The sequence below is a fragment of the Spinacia oleracea genome, chromosome 3 (genome assembly GCF_020520425.1).
Source record: "Spinacia oleracea cultivar Varoflay chromosome 3, BTI_SOV_V1, whole genome shotgun sequence".
NCBI lineage: Eukaryota > Viridiplantae > Streptophyta > Magnoliopsida > Caryophyllales > Amaranthaceae > Spinacia > Spinacia oleracea.
The window spans coordinates 41,664,892-41,684,809 of record NC_079489.1 but is presented as its reverse complement, the minus strand read 5'-3'; the positions used below and the strand labels follow the sequence as shown (position 1 = coordinate 41,684,809).

The 19,918-nt window shown below is 39.9% G+C and overlaps 1 non-coding gene across 1 annotated transcript; it reads left to right on the top strand.

Annotated features, from left to right (window-relative positions):
* Positions 1 to 3,037: 3,037 nt before the first annotated feature.
* Positions 3,038 to 3,144, top strand: LOC130471002 (small nucleolar RNA R71). The gene has a single exon (XR_008931705.1). It is a non-coding gene; the product is annotated as a small nucleolar RNA R71 (small nucleolar RNA).
* The last annotated feature ends 16,774 nt before the right edge of the window (positions 3,145 to 19,918 follow it).

The window sequence follows — 19,918 nt, the reverse complement described above, 5'->3', positions numbered from 1 at the left end:
GGCTTCAAGACAAGCATCAGTAAACACAAACGGGGCATCCTTGAGGAGGAGCTGGGTAAGTGGTTTAACAATTTTAGAAAAATCCTTGATAAAGCGGCGATAAAACCCCGCATGACCAAGAAAACTTCTAACACCCTACACATTAACTGGAGGGGGTAATTGTTCAATCACTTGGACCTTAGCTCGATCCACCCGAATGCCCTTATCAGATATCAAATGTCCCAAAACCACCCCTTCAGTAACCATGAAATGACACTTTTCCCAGTTCAAAACTAAATTGCACTCTTCACATCTTTTCAAAACTTTAGTCAGATTTAGCAAGCAAGAATCAAAAGAAGTACCATAGACGCTAAAATCATCCATAAACACTTCCATGATAGACTCAATAAAATCAGAAAAGATACTCATCATGCAACGTTGGAAAGTAGCAGGTGCATTACACAGACCAAAAGGCATCCTACGATATGCGAAGGTACCATAGGGACAGGTGAAGGTGGTCTTTTCCTGGTCGTCTGGATGTATGGGAATTTGAAAGAAACCAGAATAACCATCCAGATAACAGAAAAACTTGTGACAGGCTAGCCTTTCTAAGATTTGATCAATGAAGGGAAGGGGAAAATGGTCCTTTTTATTAGCAACATTAAGACGCTTATAATCAATGCACACGCGCCAACCTGTGACTACCCTAGTTGGTATCAACTCATTTTTTTCATTTCTCACCACAGTTGTCCCCCCTTTCTTAGGCACTACCTGAACAGGACTCACCCACTTAGAATCAGACACAGCATACACAATACCCCCATCAAGCAATTTCATAACTTCAGCTTTTACAACATCTTGCATGACAGGGTTCAAACGACGCTGGGGTTGGATGCATGGTTTATGATTTTCATCTAGATGTATCCTATGCATACAAAAGTCAGGGCTAATACCCTTTAAATCATCAATACTGTACCCAATGGCCTTTTTTTGCCTTTTCAACACAATAAGAAGTTGGGATAACTGGTCTGCATCAAGTGCAGTACTGACGATCACAGGGCAAAGTTGTTCATTATCTAAAAACGCATATTTAAGGTTAGCAGGAAGAGGCTTAAGTTCGGGTTTCTTTACCTCTTTAACAGAACAAACCGGCCTAACTAACCTCTTCAATTTGGTGCTCTCCGGCTCAGATTCTCCACCATTAAGAGCCAACTCCAGAGCATCCACTTCGGTACTCCAAGAACTGCTATCACCTGCAGAAGACTCACAACAAAGCACTGTCTCCAAAGGGTCCCTTTCGAGAACTTGGGAGACGTTATCACGAGTAATAAAATCAACTACATCTATGCGATAGCATTGTTCCTCCTCTAGCATGGGACTTTTTAAGGCACTATTCAGATTAAAAGTCACCTTATCATCCCCAACAGACAATGTCAATTTCCCACTTTTAACATCAATTACCGCCCCCGCCGTGTGGAGGAAGGGTCTACCTAAGATTATGGGAATTTGAGAATCCTCCTGCATGTCTAATACTACAAAGTCTACAGGTATATAGAATTTACCTACTCTAACAGGGACGTCCTCTAAAACACCTAAGGGGTATTTGACAGAACGGTCGGCCATTTATAGAGTGATATTAGTAACCTTAAGCTCACCCATATTCAGTTTAGTACAGACAGACAAAGGCATGACAGACACACTAGCACCTAGATCACATAAAGCTTTATCAATAAACACGGTGCCAATGTTACATGGGATGGAAAAACTCCCGGGGTCTTTAAGTTTAGGTGGAGACTTGTTTTGCAAATAAGCACTACATTCCTCAGTGAAAGCTACAGTCTCTACCTCACAAAAAGCACGTTTCCTGGTCAAAATATCTTTCATGAATTTAGCATAAGCAGGAACCTGTAAAATTAATTCAGTAAAAGGAACCGTTACCTGCAAATTTTTGACCACTTCCAAGAATCTGCCAAACTGCTTGTCTAGCTTATTCTTGAGTTGTCGGTTTGGGAAGGGGAGTGCAATAGGTGGTACTTGAATATCCGCCCCCTTCTTAACCGCAGTTGTAGCCTCATTCTCATTGACTACCTTTTCAGCTTCCTTTTCACCCATAACTATCTTCGGGATTTCCTCACTGACCAGATCACTAACAGACACCCCGGAATCAACCTCAACTGGCATAGAAGGACAATCATAATCCCTACCACTTCTCAATGTAATTGCATTAGCAGTCTCCCTATTTTCGGGCTGTGAAGGAAGTTGGCCTGGTGGCCTCCCTGCAATAGTAGTAGCCATCTGTGCCAACTGTGTATCAATGATCTTATTGTAAGCAGTAAGAGCATAGATTTTTGCATCCTTTTCACTTAGAGATTTTTGCATTTGTAGCACCATGTTTCTCATCTCTACTAGCATAGGGTCAGGCTGTGTGGTTTGAGGTGGTGGTGGTGGAGGTGATGTGTGTTGTCTAGGGAACCCAAGTGGTCCACTAGACTGTTGGTTGTAGTTGTTCCGTGGTTGGTAGGGTTGGTATGGTTGTTGTGGTGGATGTTGGACTTGGTGAGGGTTCCGGATATTGTTGCTCCTGTAGGATAGTAGAGGATTATTTTTGTAGCCCTCATTGTAAGAGTTGGAGAACGGGTTATTTTGTTTGTAGGATTGAAATGCGTGACATTGTTCAACAGAGCTCCTACATTCCGGTGCATAATGACCAGACATTCCACAACTTTCACAAACAGGTGCAGGTTGGGCACTCATAGCAGCTACACTAGCAGGTTGGGCAGATTGAGTATTGGCTGCTTGCATATTATCAAACTTATAGTGTAAAGCAGTTAATTGGGCAGTTAATTGTTCAATAGAATTTAAATCATGCTTACCACCCCTATTAGATAGACCTCTAGGATTTCCATACTGGGCATTGTGAATGGCTATCTCCTCAATCACCTCCATAGCTCTAGGCACCTCAAGTTGAATGAACCTCCCACTGGCAGCTGAATCCAACAAACATCTAGACTCATTGCCCAGACCATTATAAAACTGCTGAATCAAGAACCAATCTTCCAAACCATGGTGCGGGCACTCTCTTTGCAAATCCTTGAATGTCTCCCAGACCTCGAACAAACTCTCATCCGCTTGTTGTGAGATACCTAATATCTGACCCCTCAGACGAGCCGTTTTCTCAGGTGGAAAATATTTAACATAAAAAGCAAGAGCCAAGGATTCCCAATTATTGATTTTCAAAGCCGCCCGATTCAACCCATTAATCCACAGTTTAGCTTTCCCACTCAAAGAGAACGGGAAAAGTATCTCCATAGTCTGCTCCGGAGTCAATCCCTTTTGCTTGATGGTGGAACAATATTGGATAAAGGACTGAATGTGAAGATTCAGATCTTCACCTGGTTCCCCACCGTACTGGCGTCTCTCGATCATGTTAATCAATGCAGGCTCAATCTTGAAGGTCTCAGCTGCAATGGAAGGCATGATCGCCTTTGGTAGCACGGACAGACTTGGCTTAGAATAGTCCGTAAGCCATGGGGTAGGTGGCGGTATCATATTTTCGTCACCCATCTCTATCTCTGAGACTGAATCTGTATCTGAAGGAAAAAGATCGCCAATATTATGTTCAGAATCAGAGTAATTCCCACACTGTGCAATGAAAGTTCTTCGTCTACGAAAGGTTCTTTCGGGCTCAGGATCGAATGGAGTAAGATTACTAGTACCTACGGTCCTGGGCATAGACAAAGACTACAAAACAATGTGAGATCCGGTCTAAAGGAACGTGAGTTCCTTGAGTAGTAACAAACAATAATCTAGGATAAGCAATCAACAACAGAAAATAAAACCGTGTCCCCGGCAACGGCGCCAAAATTTGACAGGCTAAAGTCGTATCACCTAATCAAAAATAACCTAAGGTCCACTAGCTAGGTAGCAAGGGAAGTCGGGATCGAATCCACAGGGAAACAGGCGTTCTTTCTACTATCAATTAATTAATCTAGACTATTGTGAACAAAAGTTGGTTGATGGTTTGTATGCTAAGACTACGAACGAATATTAAACAAGAATGAATCAATATATTAAGGAATCTAGGGTATAGGTTCGCCAACAAATAATAATCCAGGACATTGAACAATCACGATAATCAACAAAGTAATTAATTAGATTAGCATGCTCTCTCAAGTCGATACTAATCATAGACTTAGAATTAACGGGCTCTCGCTACGTATTAACTCTAATTCTACCTATTGACACAAGCCTAAATATCAAATTGCATCTCTCGAATCTTAATTTGATATTGCATAACTACCACAATTAAACCTGCGCAAATCTAATTGTATAGTGAAATAAACCAATCAATAGGAATAATTACAATGCCAACATTCATAATCATTCAATCATCCCTTCATATTATTCATGGATCCCCAACCCTAGAAATTAAACTACTCAAGCATGTTGACAATAAACAAAGCAATAGTCATAATTGAAAGCATTATTAAAGCAAGACAATGAATTGAAATAACAATTAATACCTATTTGAAGAACAAAGGAAAGTGAAAGCTTGAATTTTTATTGAGAATTAAACTAAGTGTTTTTGCATAAACTAGAGAGAAAATTAGGCTAAGGGAAATAATACTAAGCTTCAATCCTAGAAAATAAAAGTGTCAAACTAAAATAACTAAAGCTTGTTTATATAGTTTACCAAAATAAAGCCTAAAAAACGGAAAACAAATGCGCGAAAAACTGCTGGAGGTTGGCGTCGCCCGATCGGGCGTCGCTTCGCCCGATCGGGCGATCCACTCGATAGTCGGCCCGATCGGGCTAAAATCCGCCCGATCGGGCGGTTTGCGAACTCTCCATACAGGCTCCAAGATGACCGCCCGATCCGGATCGGGCGAGCTGCGCCCGATCGGGCGCGCATTGACGAATCCAGATTGCTTATAATTCCGCCCGATGGTTGCATTTCGCCCTCAGCTTCCAGGGCGATTTGCAATCTTCAATGTAGCTCGCCCATATCACCGAGTCTAACTCCCGGGGTTCAACCATAAGCATCCAAGGCTCCCGAAAGTCGACGATGAAGGTCCCGAACTTCCTCGGGCTCATATAGTGGCCTAGATCAACGTGAAACGGGTCTAAAAAGACCAATTTCTCATAATCAAACCTGAAACTCAAGGCACACTCAATAACACACATTAGTACTAGAAACGGCTCCTAAGAGCACGTTTGACACATAAAAGTACTAAGGGACGGGGGTAAAAATACTATATAAAACATGCATATCAAAATTCAAGACGGAGTTTCCAATCCATTTTCAAGACGGACTTTGAAGTTGAAGCTTCAAGATGAAGTCGGGCCATACTAGATCACATTTATCTTATGCATGCTTTAAGTTATTTATTGCTCTTAAATATGTCTTAATTATGCATGAGATTATGGCTTGATTATGTTGCACGATTAAGGATTTTAGTTCACTTAAAATCTAACCAACATAGTAAGAGCCTTAAGTTCCAAACTTAAAAATTGAGTTAAAAGGTGCCATGCCAAAATAACACTTACTTGGATAACCTTTACATCAATCTTAGTAATAGTTTTCCGCCATAGCGAGGTGTTACTTATTGATTCTAAAGGGGTAAGGTACACAAATAATTGTGAGTACATGTTAGTTTTGGTGAAACTCAACGATATAAGTAAGGAGTCCTTTTATGTCGTGGCAAATTCGATAGGTTTACCTAATAAGTTCTTAGACGTACCTATCAACCAAGAGTAGTTTCTAGACTATTAGCAAAAGGATTTTGCTTACCTAAAAGATTTTAGAATTGAGTCTAAATAAATAAAGTGCTTAATTCTTCAATGGTTTTAGGGTCTTGGAATCATTTTTATTCTCACCTGCCGGAACACATAACTCGAAAAAATGCTTAATAAACATTAAATTATGCATGCATGCTAGAATTTGAGTTTATTAAGAGAAACTGTGAATGATTATTTATTTGTTTATTCTTTTTCTAATGTAGTTTTACTATGGCAAACAACAATCAAAACATCATCATGGGTTCTGAGCTTATGGTCAAGCTGAACCTAACGAATTTTCTTGAATGGGAAGCTAAGCTAGTTGAAATAGTCAGACTCAATGGACTTGAGTATGTACTGTTACATCCCATGCCAAGCTACTATGCCAGAGACATGACCCCTGAAAGATTTTCCGCCTGGGATGCGGATCTCAAAAAGGTTATGAGTCTCATGCTGAACAATATCCTTGATGAATGGGCTAGAAGGTTTGTAGCTTACGAACCTTTTACGCTCATCAAGAATCTGAGGGATATCTGTCGTGGAAGCATGGAGGACAGGGACCTAAACGTCCATGAGTTGATTGAATCAATGTCTGGTCTAAAGGTTAGTTCTCCTAACAGGTGTTATAGGATGGAGGTCCAAGAAACACATGTTCAACTCCTTCGCACTAAACAAAGGGTAGGCGTCCCACTAAGGTTCCATGTGGAGCTTATGCTTTCATACTTTGATCGCCTAAGTCTGCTAGGAACACCAATAAGCGAAAGGATGGCGGTCTCTATCTTGCTCAATTCACTGCACAGTGGATTTGGTCGCTTCAAGAAACTATACCTAAGTGAACCAAGAGAAGAAACAGTTGCAGAATTTGTTCACCTTGTCAGAAAGGCTGAGATAATACTCGACTGTGAAGCCAAAGATTTACTCAAGGCAAAAGGGAGACCCTTCAAGAAAGGTGGAAAGTCCAAGGGCAATGCTAAATCAAAGCAGGACAAGTCCACATCAAGCTGTCTTTATTGTGATGGAATAGGCCATTACAAAAGAGAATGTCCAAAGCTAAAGGAAGTTAAGAAGAACGGAACAGTCGTTCCATCTTCAGATATTTTCGTTATAGACTGTATACTTGCTAATTCAACTTCTTGGGTATTAGATACAGATTGCGGCTCACACTTATGTTCCAATTCACAGGGACTAAGAAGAAGTAGAAGGTTAAGCAAGGGTGAAGTCGACCTACGAGTGGGAAATGGAGCAAGGATTGCTGCATTAGCTGTAGGAACTTATTATTTGTCGTTGCCCTCTGGGCTAGTTTTGGAACTGGAAGACTGTTTCCATGTTCCAAGTCTTACTAAAAACATCATTTTTGTTTCTTGCTTAGATGCTAAGGGATTTTCCTTTTTAATAAAAGACAATAGTTGTTCGTTTTATTTTAAAGAGATGTTTTATGGATCTGCTAGATTAGTCAATGGACTTTATTTATTCGATCACGACAAACAAGTTTATAACATAAATACAAAAAAGGCCAAAAAGAATGATTCAGATCTCACCTATCCGTGGCATTGTCGATTAGGCCATATTAACTTGAAACACATAGAAAGACTTCAAAAGGAAGGAATTCTAGAACCATTTGACTTAGAGGATTATGGTAAGTGTGAATCATGTTTACTTGGCAAAATGACAAAGCAACCTTTCTCTAAAGTTGGAGAAAAAGCAACTGAACTATTGGGTTTAATCCATACAGATGTATGTGGACCAATGAGTACAACTGCTAGAGGTGGTTTCAGCTACTTTATCACTTTCACTGATGACTTAAGTAGATATGGTTATGTCTACCTAATGAAGCATAAGTCTGAATCCTTTGACAAATTCAAGGAATTTCAGAGTGAAGTAGAGAATCAATTAGGCAAGAAGATTAAGGCACTGCGGTCTGACAGAGGCGGTGAATATCTGAGCTATGAATTTGATGACCATCTAAAAGAATGTGGAATTCTAACAGAATTGACTCCTCCTGGAACACCACAATGGAACGGTGTGTCGGAACGGAGGAACAGAACCTTGCTAGACATGGTTAGATCTATGATGGGTCAGGCCGAACTTCCAATAGAATTTTGGGGACATGCACTAAATACATCTGCACTCACTATAAATAGAGCTCCGTCTAAAGCTGTTGAAAAGACTCCATATGAGCTATGGTTTGGAAAGCCTCCAAAAGTGTCTTTTCTTAAGATTTGGGGATGTGAAGTATACGTCAAACGATTAATTTCAGACAAACTTCATCTAAAATCTGACAAATGTATCCTTGTGGGCTACCCAAAGGAAACAAAGGGGTATTACTTCTACAATACATCTGAGAACAAGGTGTTTGTTGCTTGAAAAAGGATCACATTTCCAACATGACAAGTGGGAGAAAAGTAGACCTCGAAGAAATTCGAGTCGAACAACAAAATCTAGAGAATGCTCAAGATGACATTCAGGATGAAACTCAGAGATCTTTAAAAGTATCTTGTGAGGATCAAGGACCATCTAGAAATGTAACCCCGCGTAGACCGCAGAGATATAGATCTCAACCGGAAAGGTACTTAGGTATTTTGACGAACGAGAGCTATGACGTTCTATTACTTGAAAGTGATGAACCTGCGACTTACAACCAAGCTATGACGAGCCCTAGCTCCAAGCAATGGCATGAAGCCATACAATCTGAATTAGACTCCATGTCTGAAAACCAAGTTTGGGATTTGGTTGATTTGCCAGATGGCTACCAAGCCATAGGAAGCAAATGGGTTTTCAAACTGAAAAAGTACAAGGATGGGAAACTTGAAGTTTTCAAAGCTTGATTGGTTGCAAAAGGTTACATGCAAGTCCACGGTGTGGATTACGATGAAAGCTTTTCACCAGTTACAATGCTAAAGTCTATTCGGATAATGTTAGCAATCGCTGCATATTACGATTACGAAATATGGCAGATGGATGTCAAAACCTCTTTCTTAAATGGCGTTTTAACAAAAACTGTGTTTATGACACAGCCTGAGGGTTTTGAGGATCCAAAGAATGCTAAAAAGGTATGCAAGCTTAAGAAATCAATCGACGGATTGAAGCAGGCATCAAGGAGCTGTAATATACGTTTTGATGAAGCAGTCAGTGACTTTGATTTCATCAAGAACGCAGACGAATCTTGTGTATACAAGAAGGTCAGTGGTAGCAAAATTGCTTTTCTAGTATTATATGTCGACGACATATTACTTACGGAAATGACATTCCTATGTTGAACTCTGTCAAGATTTGGCTTGAGAAATGTTTTTCGATGAAGGATCTAGGAGAAGCACAATACATACTGGGCATCAAGATTTACAGAGATAGATCTAAGAAGATGATTGGACTTGGTCAAAGAACTTATATCAATAAGGTGCTTAAAAGGTTCAAAATGGCAGACTCCAAGCGAGGCTACCTACCCATGTCTCATGGAATGACACTAAGCAAGACTCAGTGCCCAAAAACACTTGATGAGAGTAGACGAATGAGTGGGATTCCATATGCATCATTGATTGGTTCAATAATGTATGCTATGATATGTACACGCCCGGATGTTGCGTACGCACTCATTGCTACCAGCAGATACCAGTCAGACCCAGGAGAGGCACATTGGACTGCTGCCAAGAATATTCTGAAGTACTTGAAAAGGCACAAAGATGATTTCCTGGTCTATGGTGGAGATGATGAATTAATTGTTAAAGGCTATACGGACGCAAGTTTCCAAACCGACAAAGATGATTTTAGATCACAGTCTGGGTTTGTCTTCTGCCTTAACGGAGGTGCAGTAAGCTGGAAAAGTGCTAAGCAAAGCACCATTGCGGATTCTACAACTGAAGCGGAGTACATTGCTGCACATGAAGCAGCAAAGGAAGCTATATGGCTAAGGAAGTTCATAGGTGAACTTGGTGTAGTCCCCTCCATTAAAGGACCAATAGCTCTGTATTGTGATAATAATGGAGCTATTGCACAGGCAAAGGAGCCTAGACACCACCAGAGAGTCAAGCATGTACTTCGTAGATTTCACCTTCTACGAGAGTTTCGTTGAAAGAAAAGAAGTCGAGATAAGCAAGATTGGATCTGATGACAACATCTCAGATCCATTAACTAAACCTCTGCCGCAGGCGAAGCACAACTCGCACACTACAACTATGGGAATCAAGAATATTGGAGAATGGCTTTGATGTCCTTGCTTAATGTTTTAAAGTTTTAGAGTTTAATACTTTTTAAAACATTATTGGTTAATCATTCACATAAATGAATAGAATTCATTTTTCCATTTAATTTGTGGTTTATTAAATGATGAGTCCCTTCAATTTGACGAAATATTCAAGATAGACTGTCAGGACCAGTCCTGTGACTAAGAAATGTCTATCAAGTGAACTTGAATGTTAAAAGTTGAAAATGGTCCCTGGTTGGAGTTTTCTATAAAAATGGACGCATAGAAAGCGTTAGATGACTAGAATGCAAGATGACTAGTAGTTCTGTTCCTTGAACTATGTGGACATGGCAATGTCGTAATAATTTGTAGAGATACTTACTTTGGGAAGACTAGTATCGGACAGACATATGAAACTTTACTATAAGAGATGAAAATCTGTCATAAGTAAATTTCATTAAAATTATTAGACACTAATCCTCAATACCTGAGTGATTTGAGATTACTTGTTTGAGAACTGCTTACTTTGACGTTGTCAACCGTCGCACCGTAAAAGGAGGCTATAAAGGCAACGCTCAGGTAATCACCTATCAAACGAAGTCTAATCTCAAGATTGCAAGATTGGGATTGTCCTCCCATAAATCGGGATGAGATGCTGAAAGTTGTACAAGGCCACTCGGAGAGCTAGAAACTGTAAAATGCATGGCCGTGCTCAGATGAATCATAGGCTAAGATTATCTATTTATTTGATCAGTTAAACTCTGAAACCGAGAAACACCTCTGGATATAATAAAGATGACAACTCTTACCTTATGTTCAAGAGCAAGCATCGAGCGACAAAGGAATTAGGAAATGCACACTTGTCCCTAAGGACAAGTGGGAGACTGAAGGAAATAATTCACTTGGTCCAAGTATGCATTTGTGTATAAGTCTAATAAATGCGGTTCAGTATTAATTAACAAGTTAATAAATTCAGTGAGATCAAGTGAGCTGAATGCCTAGCTAGCGGCCGCTTCAGTTCAAGTGGAATTAATGATATTAATCCATAGCTTACTCTTGACTGAACCCGTAGGGTCACACAAATAGTACGTACAAGGATCAAGTATTTAATGTCATTAAATACTCCATCTATGGATATTCGAAATCGACGGATCTTGGTTTCAGTGGGAGCTGAGATCGTCAAAGGCAAACAATGAATACTCCAGAAACGATGATATTGTCGAAAACGGAAATATGGATCGTATCGGAAGTATAAATATTATCCAAGTCGTAGATGTTGCCGGAAACAGAAACATGGTACGTATCGGAAAATATTATCGGAAACAGAAACATGGTACGTATCGGAAAATATTATCGGAAACAGAAGCAAGGCCATGGCGCGCGCGCGGGTGGGCTAACGCTCGTGGGCTGCGAGCTGCGCCTGCTCGTGTGGGCCGCAAGGCTTGCGCGGGTTGTGCGGTGCTCGTGCTCGTGCAACGTTTGTGTTCGATACGAATCCTAAAGCTAATAGAATTCGTTCCATGATTAATTCCTAATCCTAATAGATAGAATTAGTTTAAAAGAGTTATAATGAAATTCTAATTAAACTAATTAGTATCCTAATAGGATTCTAAATCCTTTTCCATAGCCCTATTAATATGTGTCTAGGTTCACAATTTATGGACGAGTTTTCAAGTATTCAGAGTGACATTTTGAGAGAAAAATTTCAGTCATATTGTTGCCCTATTAGCCGAAAATTCTAAGTACCTTAAGGGCGATTCTAGTTGGTCAATCTTAAGGCGGATCCGGACGTGCTGTGGACTTTCTACGGCGGGACGACACTTGGAGTCCTAAAGACTTGTTCTTGTTCGGTTCGGGCGCAGCTAGGGATCCTAGACTAATTATATGATTATGTGCAATTAATATAATTCCTGGCATTAAGGTTTTCCGCATGATTTATGTTGTTCATATGTATCATAACATATCAGTGGTATCACGAGCCTCTTATTAATTGCATGATCTATTATTGCTTAACATGGTTAAATTTTACAAATTTGCATTGTGAATTATTGCTTACCACCCTTGTTAGATAGACCCCTAGGATTCCCATACCGGGCATTGTGAATGGCCATCTCCTCAATCACCTCCATAGCTCTAGTCACAGCAAGTTGCATGAATCTCCCACTAGCAGCAGAATCCAAAATAAGTCTAGAATCATTACCCAAACCATTATAGAATTGTTGAATCAAGAACCACGGTTGCAGACCATGGTGTGGGCACTCTCTCTGCAAATCCTTGAACCTTTCCCAGACCTCTAACAAACTGTCATCACGAGCTGTCTTCTCAGGTGGGAAGTATTTCACATAGAATGCAAGGGCCAAAGACTCCTAGTTAGTAATTTTCATTGCCGTTCGATTTAACCCATTGATCCACAACTTTGCTTTTCCACTCAGAAAATGGGAAAAGCATCTCCATAGTTTGTTATAGAGTCACATTCTTCTGCTTGACGGTAGAGCAATATTGGATGAAGGACTGAATATGAAGATTAGGGTCTTCACTTTTTTCCCCATCGAACTGGTGCCTCTCAATCATATTTATCAATGCAGGCTCAATCTTGAAACTCTCAGCTGCAATAGAAGGCATGATTGCCTTAGGTAGCACATAAAGACTTGGCTTAGAACAGTCCGTAAGCCTCAGTTCAACTGTTTCATCACCCATCTCTGAAACTGTATCGGTATCTGAGTTCAAAAGATTTCCAATAATATGATCAGATTCAGAGTCAGAATAATCTCCCAACTGTTCAATAAATCTGCGTCGTCTACGGAAAGTCCGTTCGGTTTCGGGATCAAATGGAGTAAGATCACTAGTATCTACAGTCCTAGGCATAGACACACAAAACTAACAAACAACTGTGAGATCTGGTCTCAAGGAACGGGAGACCCTTGAGATATAACAATAATCTAGAACAAACAATTAATAACAGAAAATAAAACCGTTTTCCCGGCAACGGTGCCAAATTTTGACAGGCTAAAGTGGTATCACCTAATCAAAGATAAACCTAAGTCCAATAACAAGATAGTAAGGGAAGTAGGGATCGTATCCGCAGGGAAACAAGCGTTCTTTCTATTACTAAAACTAAGTTCTAGACTATTCGGTAACAAGAAAGTTGGTTGATTTGTATATTAAATCCACGACAATAATAAAAGAGGAATAAATTAGATATTAAGAGGTCTAGGGCATAGGTCACCAATGAACAACAATCCAGGATGATAAACAATATTAATAATCAATAAAATAGTTAATTAGATTAGCATGCTCTCTCGAATCGATACTAATCATAGACTTAGAATTAACAGGCTCTCGCTATGTATTAATCCCAATTTTACCTATTGACACAAGCCTAAACATCAAATTGCATCTCTCGAATCTTAACTTGATATTGCCAGACTAACACAATTAGACTTGCGCAAATCTAATCGCAAAGTAAATGGAAGAAATCGATAGGAATTAACAACTAATACCAACAATCAACAATATTTAATCATCCCTTCAAAATAGTTCATGGATTCCCAAACCCTAGAATAATAAACTACTCAAGCATAATTGAAATAAGCAAAATAATAATATTAAGTAGAAACATGATTTAAAGCAATTAATCAAACAAGGGAATGAATTGAAATTAATTAATAAAGTTGAGAACCAAAATAATACCTAAATGAAGAACAAGGAAAGAACTCAAAGGTTGGAACTTTAAATTGAAAATAAAAACTAAGTGTTGATAATTTGAGAGAATAAAAACAAGCTAAAATAAACTAAGTGTTTAATACTAGAGAATAAGGTGCTGAAAATAAGATGCCCCAAACAAATAACTAAGGGCTATATTTATAGTCTTACCCAAAACAAAACCAAAACCCGAAAAATAACTAAGTAAAACACGCTGGAGGTTGTCGTCGCCCGATCGGGTAGACGCTCGCCCGATCGGGCTTTTGGCTCGCAATCAAGTTGATCGGGCGAAATTTCGCCCGATCGGGCGGATGAGAAAAGCTTCACAGTGGCTGCAGGATGGGCGCCCGATGGGCACCGGGCGAAGTCCGCCCAATCGGGCGCGTGCTGAAGTAATTAATGTTCCTTTTTACTCGCCCGATTATCTCCATTTGCCCACCCATCGTAGGGCGATCAGCCAAATGCACCATTCTTCACTTATAGCACCAAGTCTAACTCTTGGGGCTCAATCATATACATCCTCGGCTCCCAAGGGTCGACCATGATTATCCGAACTTTCTCGGGAATCGTGTAGTGGCCCTTATCATCATGAAACGAGCCTAAAAAGGCCAATTTCGCATCAATCGATCCTGAAACTCAAGGCACACTCAATAACACAGATTAGTACTCAAAATGGCTCCTAAGAGCTCATTTAACACAGAAAAGTACTAAGGGATGGGGGTAAAAACTCTATATAAAACGCACATATCAAGCACATCGATAAACGTTGCCGGAATTTGGAGTTGAAGGAAATACATGTCAATGAGTAGTCTAAGGTGGTTGAGATGAAAGGGAAGAAATTGAATGAGGCCCTTCAAGGTGTTGAATCGATAGAGAAACAAATGGCTGAGAAATACAGAGAGGTAGAGCTAAAGGAGGAGGACATCAACAATCATTATGAAGCGATGGATGTGAAAGAGAAGAAGATTAGAAGGCGCCACATAGTATTGGATTTGAGAGAACAACAAATCAATGAGATTTTTCCAACAATGCTGAGTTCAGAAATATGAAGATAAACCAATCAAGAAAGAGTTTTACATCTGCTGAGTTAAAATACATCATAAACTTTCACTTGGTTCATGAAAAAAATGAATTATGTTGTTTCCAAGTGGTCATCGCAGCAGATGTTATAGCAGAAAGTCAACAACTACAGACATTAGTGACATGCTCTATACGCACATATGTTATAGCAGCAAGTCAAAATCTACCGACTTTATTGACATTATCTATACAACAAGTCGTACCACTGTTATTACCTCGATCCACAATGGATCTCTAGATTCTACTAGAAATTTTACCAAAAAATGATAATAAACAACAATATGCTCCGGAACAATACATCAATACAATTCAAGTATCCATTAAAAACCTGAAATTGAGGATAGTTTAATAATCGTTTCTAATCCAATCCTATATAGCCAGAAAGTACATATATCAAATAAATGATGCATGATTCAAATCCTTTAAGATCACCCATTAAAAAACTAACCTGATTGAAAGAGTATATTTTATTTTGAAATATAACCATTTCTTATCAAAATAAATAAACCAAGAGAAACAAACTAAGCCTCCCAAATAATAGCAAAAACACAATTAGTGTATCGATACAAAACGAAAAAGTATTTCAAAAACGGCAACTTTTGTGTAAGACCGCCTTACCGGAAAGACCACTTTGGTTGCTTAACTAATTGGTTCCATTTCTTAACTAATTGATTACATTGCTTAATTAATTGATTCAATTGCTTAACTGATTAATTCTCTTGCTTAACTAATCGTTTTAAGTGCTTAACTAATTAGTTCAAGTGTTTAACTAATTGGTTCCATTGCTTAACTTATATGACACCAATGTGGTCTTTTGTATAAGACCGCCTTATATAAAAGTTTGTATTTCAAAAACCTAAGTAAATATGGAAGAAAGTTGTAGAAACCTCTCCACCCAGCACCAAAGGCAAGATCCAGTCTCATCCTCCGAAACATCGGCATCGGCAATCGGAACTCATAGGCAACTCTCTGCCCAGCAAACAACATACTGCTCTTCAAATTTGCAATCGTAATATTTTCTGTCTCCTTCACCTTCTCGTATATCTCTCCCGCCAACTTAGAGTACGAGCACCTCTTCTCCTCCAACAACAGCGCAATCGTCGCATTCATAGTGTTACTCGAAGAAACACTACCAAGGCACAACTCTAAACCTATGCCGCTACGTAAAACCTCATTAAGTAACTGAACAAGCTCTCAAGCTCCTCATTTAAGGCATTCTCTCTCCTCAAGAGTTAACACTTCGACCTACTGCTTCAGCTTCTCCCTCTTCCGCTTTAATGGAGGCAGTCTGCATCAAGAAATCCTTACTTAATAAATGCTCCTACACACATATAAATTCTTATCCAAAACCAAATTAGGGGTTTTCTTGAAATCAAAATTGAACAATAATTATAAAAGACCCAACCCAATAACACAAAGAACGGAGATTTAAGAGATTGATCGAATAGAATGGTGAGGAAATCGAATAGAAAGTGCCACCGGATTCCTAATTCGACCTGTGAATATAATGATACGGCTTACCCTAATACGGGTTCCTGGGATTCATATATATAATAATATGGTACAATAGTACAATTAGGAGTGTACCCTTAGTATCCTCTATTACACCCCCTCAATCTGTGCAGGGGGAACCACGTGCAGATTGGACCTTAAAAACTCAAAACGCTGACCTGACAAACCTTTCGTAAAAATGTCAGCGAATTGTAACTCAATAGGGATATAACGAACAAATAAATCACCATGAGCAACACGCTCCCGAACAAAATGATAATCTATTTTGATATGTTTGCTACGATCATGCTGAACCGGATTGATCGCAAGATAGGACGCAGAAACATTATCACAAAAGAGCTTTACGGGTGCGCGGATGACGATCCCCAACTCAGCTAACAAGGAACGAATCCAAAGAGTATCCTGTACCGTGTACGCAACAGCGCGGTACTCTACTTCTGTGGACAATTTGGAAACGGTGGGTTGCTTCTTCGAGCGCCAGGAAATGAGGTTGCCACAAAGAAAAATCGCATAACCAGTGGTCGAACGATAACTATAAGGACAACCTGCCCAATCCCCATCCGAGTAGGCAATCATGATGGACATGTTTGGGGCGGGGCGAAGCCATGGACCGTAGTCCGCAGTACCCTGCAAGTACCTGTATATACGCTTAACCACCAACAAGTGAGATGTGCGGGGTGCATGCATAAATTGAGAAATTAAATGCCCAACATATGTAATATCAGGTCTGGTCATAGCCAAGTACTGTAAAGCCCCAACCATACTGCGATACTCAGTAGGATCGGATAATAAATCACCATCGTTAATCGAAAGGGTGGTACGACTAGGAAGAGGAGTACACACAGGTTTAGCAGTGTGCAAATGAAATTTCAAAAGTAAATCATGGACATACTTTTTCTGACACAAAAATAAACCTTTGGAAGTACATGTCGCCTGCACTCCTAGGAAGTAGTGCAGATCACCTAGATCTTTCATAGCAAACTCGGTAGACAAAAGAGATATGAATTTGGTGATCAAAGGCGTCGAGTTGCCTGTGACAATGATATCATCGACATAAAGAAGAAGATAAACAATTAATTTGTCACGACGAAAAATGAACATAGAATTATCTGATTGACAACAAAAGAAGCCCTGTTGTAACAAAAAATTGCTGAATCGAAGATACCAAGCTCTAGGAGCCTGTTTCAAACCATAGATTGCTTTCCTAAGACGACAAATGTGGTTAGGAAAATCAGGATGAATAAAACCTGCAGGTTGTTTCATGTATACCTCAATTAAATCATCATGAAAGAATGCATTTTTAACATCTAATTGACGAATGACCCAATCTGAGGAAAGAGCTAAAGACAAAACCAACAGAATGGTGGTTGATTTAACAACAGGGCTAAAAGCCTCAGAATAATCTATACCTTCTTGCTGTCCGAACCCACGAGCAACCAGACGAGCCTTAGGCCTAATCACATTACCATCTTTGTCGGTTTTTATTGTATAAATCCATTTTGTACCAACCAAGTTCTTTGACGCATCAAATGGTACCAAATCCCAAGTTTTGTTGACAAGCATTGCATTAATCTCTTCCGCCATGGCTTCACGCCATTTCGGAATTTTATTAGCTTTAGAAAAACATGTCGGTGCCTTTTCTTTTTCAACTGTACTGAGATTTAATATTGATTTTGGTTTATAAATGCCGTCTTTAGCACGTGTTCTCATTTCATGAACATTTCTCGCAGACGGAATTGTAAAAATACCACGCGAAGGATGGGCTTGGGATGGGGAATCATAGATGTGAGGGGATGATGAATGTGGGTCAATAGGAATGTGTTGCTGACCCATATTCGTTTGGGCCAAAGGAGTGGACTGCAAAGGGGAAGGGGGAAAGCAAAGAGGCGCTGGATTGCTGTCCAGCTGAGCCCGCTGCTTTTGTGAGGTACTACTATCCAACTGGGCCTGTTGTATTGGGCTTTGGTGGAGAGAGGAAAGCAGGTCAAGAGATTCAGGCAGGCTGGGCCACGTGACACCTGCGTTTGGACTGGCAGCATCACGGGTTTCCTGCGGTGGACTGCTGGCCTCATGAGAAGGCAGCGTGGGCCACGGCCTGGCTGTGGCGTGGCCATCCTTGCCACAGTCAGGTTGTGGCGTGGACTGATCCACCACAATGTGAGGTAAGGCAAGGTTATCATCTACAGGTGATGCAATGGGATGGCTAAACGGAGTTTGGGCTACGCTATGGGACAAAGTTGATGGTAAAATGAGGAGGGATGGGTCCGTATCACTAGAGTTTGTCGACGGCGAAGGACGCGATGACACTAGAGACCTATACAGAAAGACCGACTCATGGAATTTCATATTCCGACTCACATAAACACGACCCGACTTTGGTTCATAGCAACGATACCCCTTATAGCCCGGGGCATACCCAATAAAAACACATTGAACTGAACTCGGAGTTAACTTATTTGATGGTTTCGCAATAAAATTCGGAAAACACTCACAACCAAACACTAGTAAAAACGAATAATCAGGTTGCTTTGAAAATAATTTTTCAAAAGGAGAAGCACCTTGCAAAACTAGGGTAGGCAATCGATTTATTATATATGTTGCCGTATACGCAGCATCGACCCATAATTGACCGGGAAGCAATGACTCAATGAGCATCGTTCGAGCAAGTTCAATTACATGTCGATGCTTTCGTTTAGCAACACCGTTTTGTTGTTGAGTGTCTGAGCAAGATTTTCGAAAAGATATTCCACATTTTCGAAAAAGGATCAAGCAAAGGAGCATTATCAAATTCCCGACCCCCATCACTTTGGTAATATTTAATTTTGCAGTCAAATAAATTCTCAACTAATTTTTGAAAATCCATAAATCGATCATGCACATCCGATTTTCGTTTTAAAGGATAAATCCAAGTATAGCGAGAGAAATCATCAACAAAGCAAACATAATATTTAAAACCAAGGTTTGACAAAACAGGCGATTGCCACAAATCCGAATGAACTAATTGCAAAGGTTTATCAAACGAGTGTATTACATCCTGGAAAGGTAGTCTATGAGACTTTCCTAAGAAACATGAAACACAATTAAACACATTACTACTAGCACAAACAATTGCCTTATTGCTCTTAAGAGGACCTAATACTCTATCACCACAATGACCAAGACGACGATGCCACGTAGGACCTGGAGCTGTGATTGACGCAAAAGCCACTGATCTCCTAGGTTGGTTAGTGAGGGTGATGGGATAGACACTGCCTTGACTAGAAGCTTTGAGAAGCACCACCCCCAACTGGTTGTCCTTTACAAAAACATGAGAACCATTAAAACTCACAGTACAGTTGTTATCTTTAGCTAACTTTTGCACCGACATTAGATTAAATTTAATTTTGGGACAATGGTAAACGTTGTTTAAAACCAAAGGACGACTGTTTGAGTTTAATGTGACCTTGCCAACATGTTTTATTGGGATTTTAGTGCCATTTGCTACTTCAACATGAACAGGACCAGTATAAATAGACTTGTCATATAACATACATAGGTCGTTAGTCATGTGAGAAGATGCTCCGGAATCAGGAAACCAAGTAGTCTCATTATGCTCTCCTGTGGGAAGACTAGCTAGTGCGGCATTCGAATTCTGAGAATAACGAGATGGGCAAGCAATTGCGGAATGACCTGGATGGAAACAGATTTGAC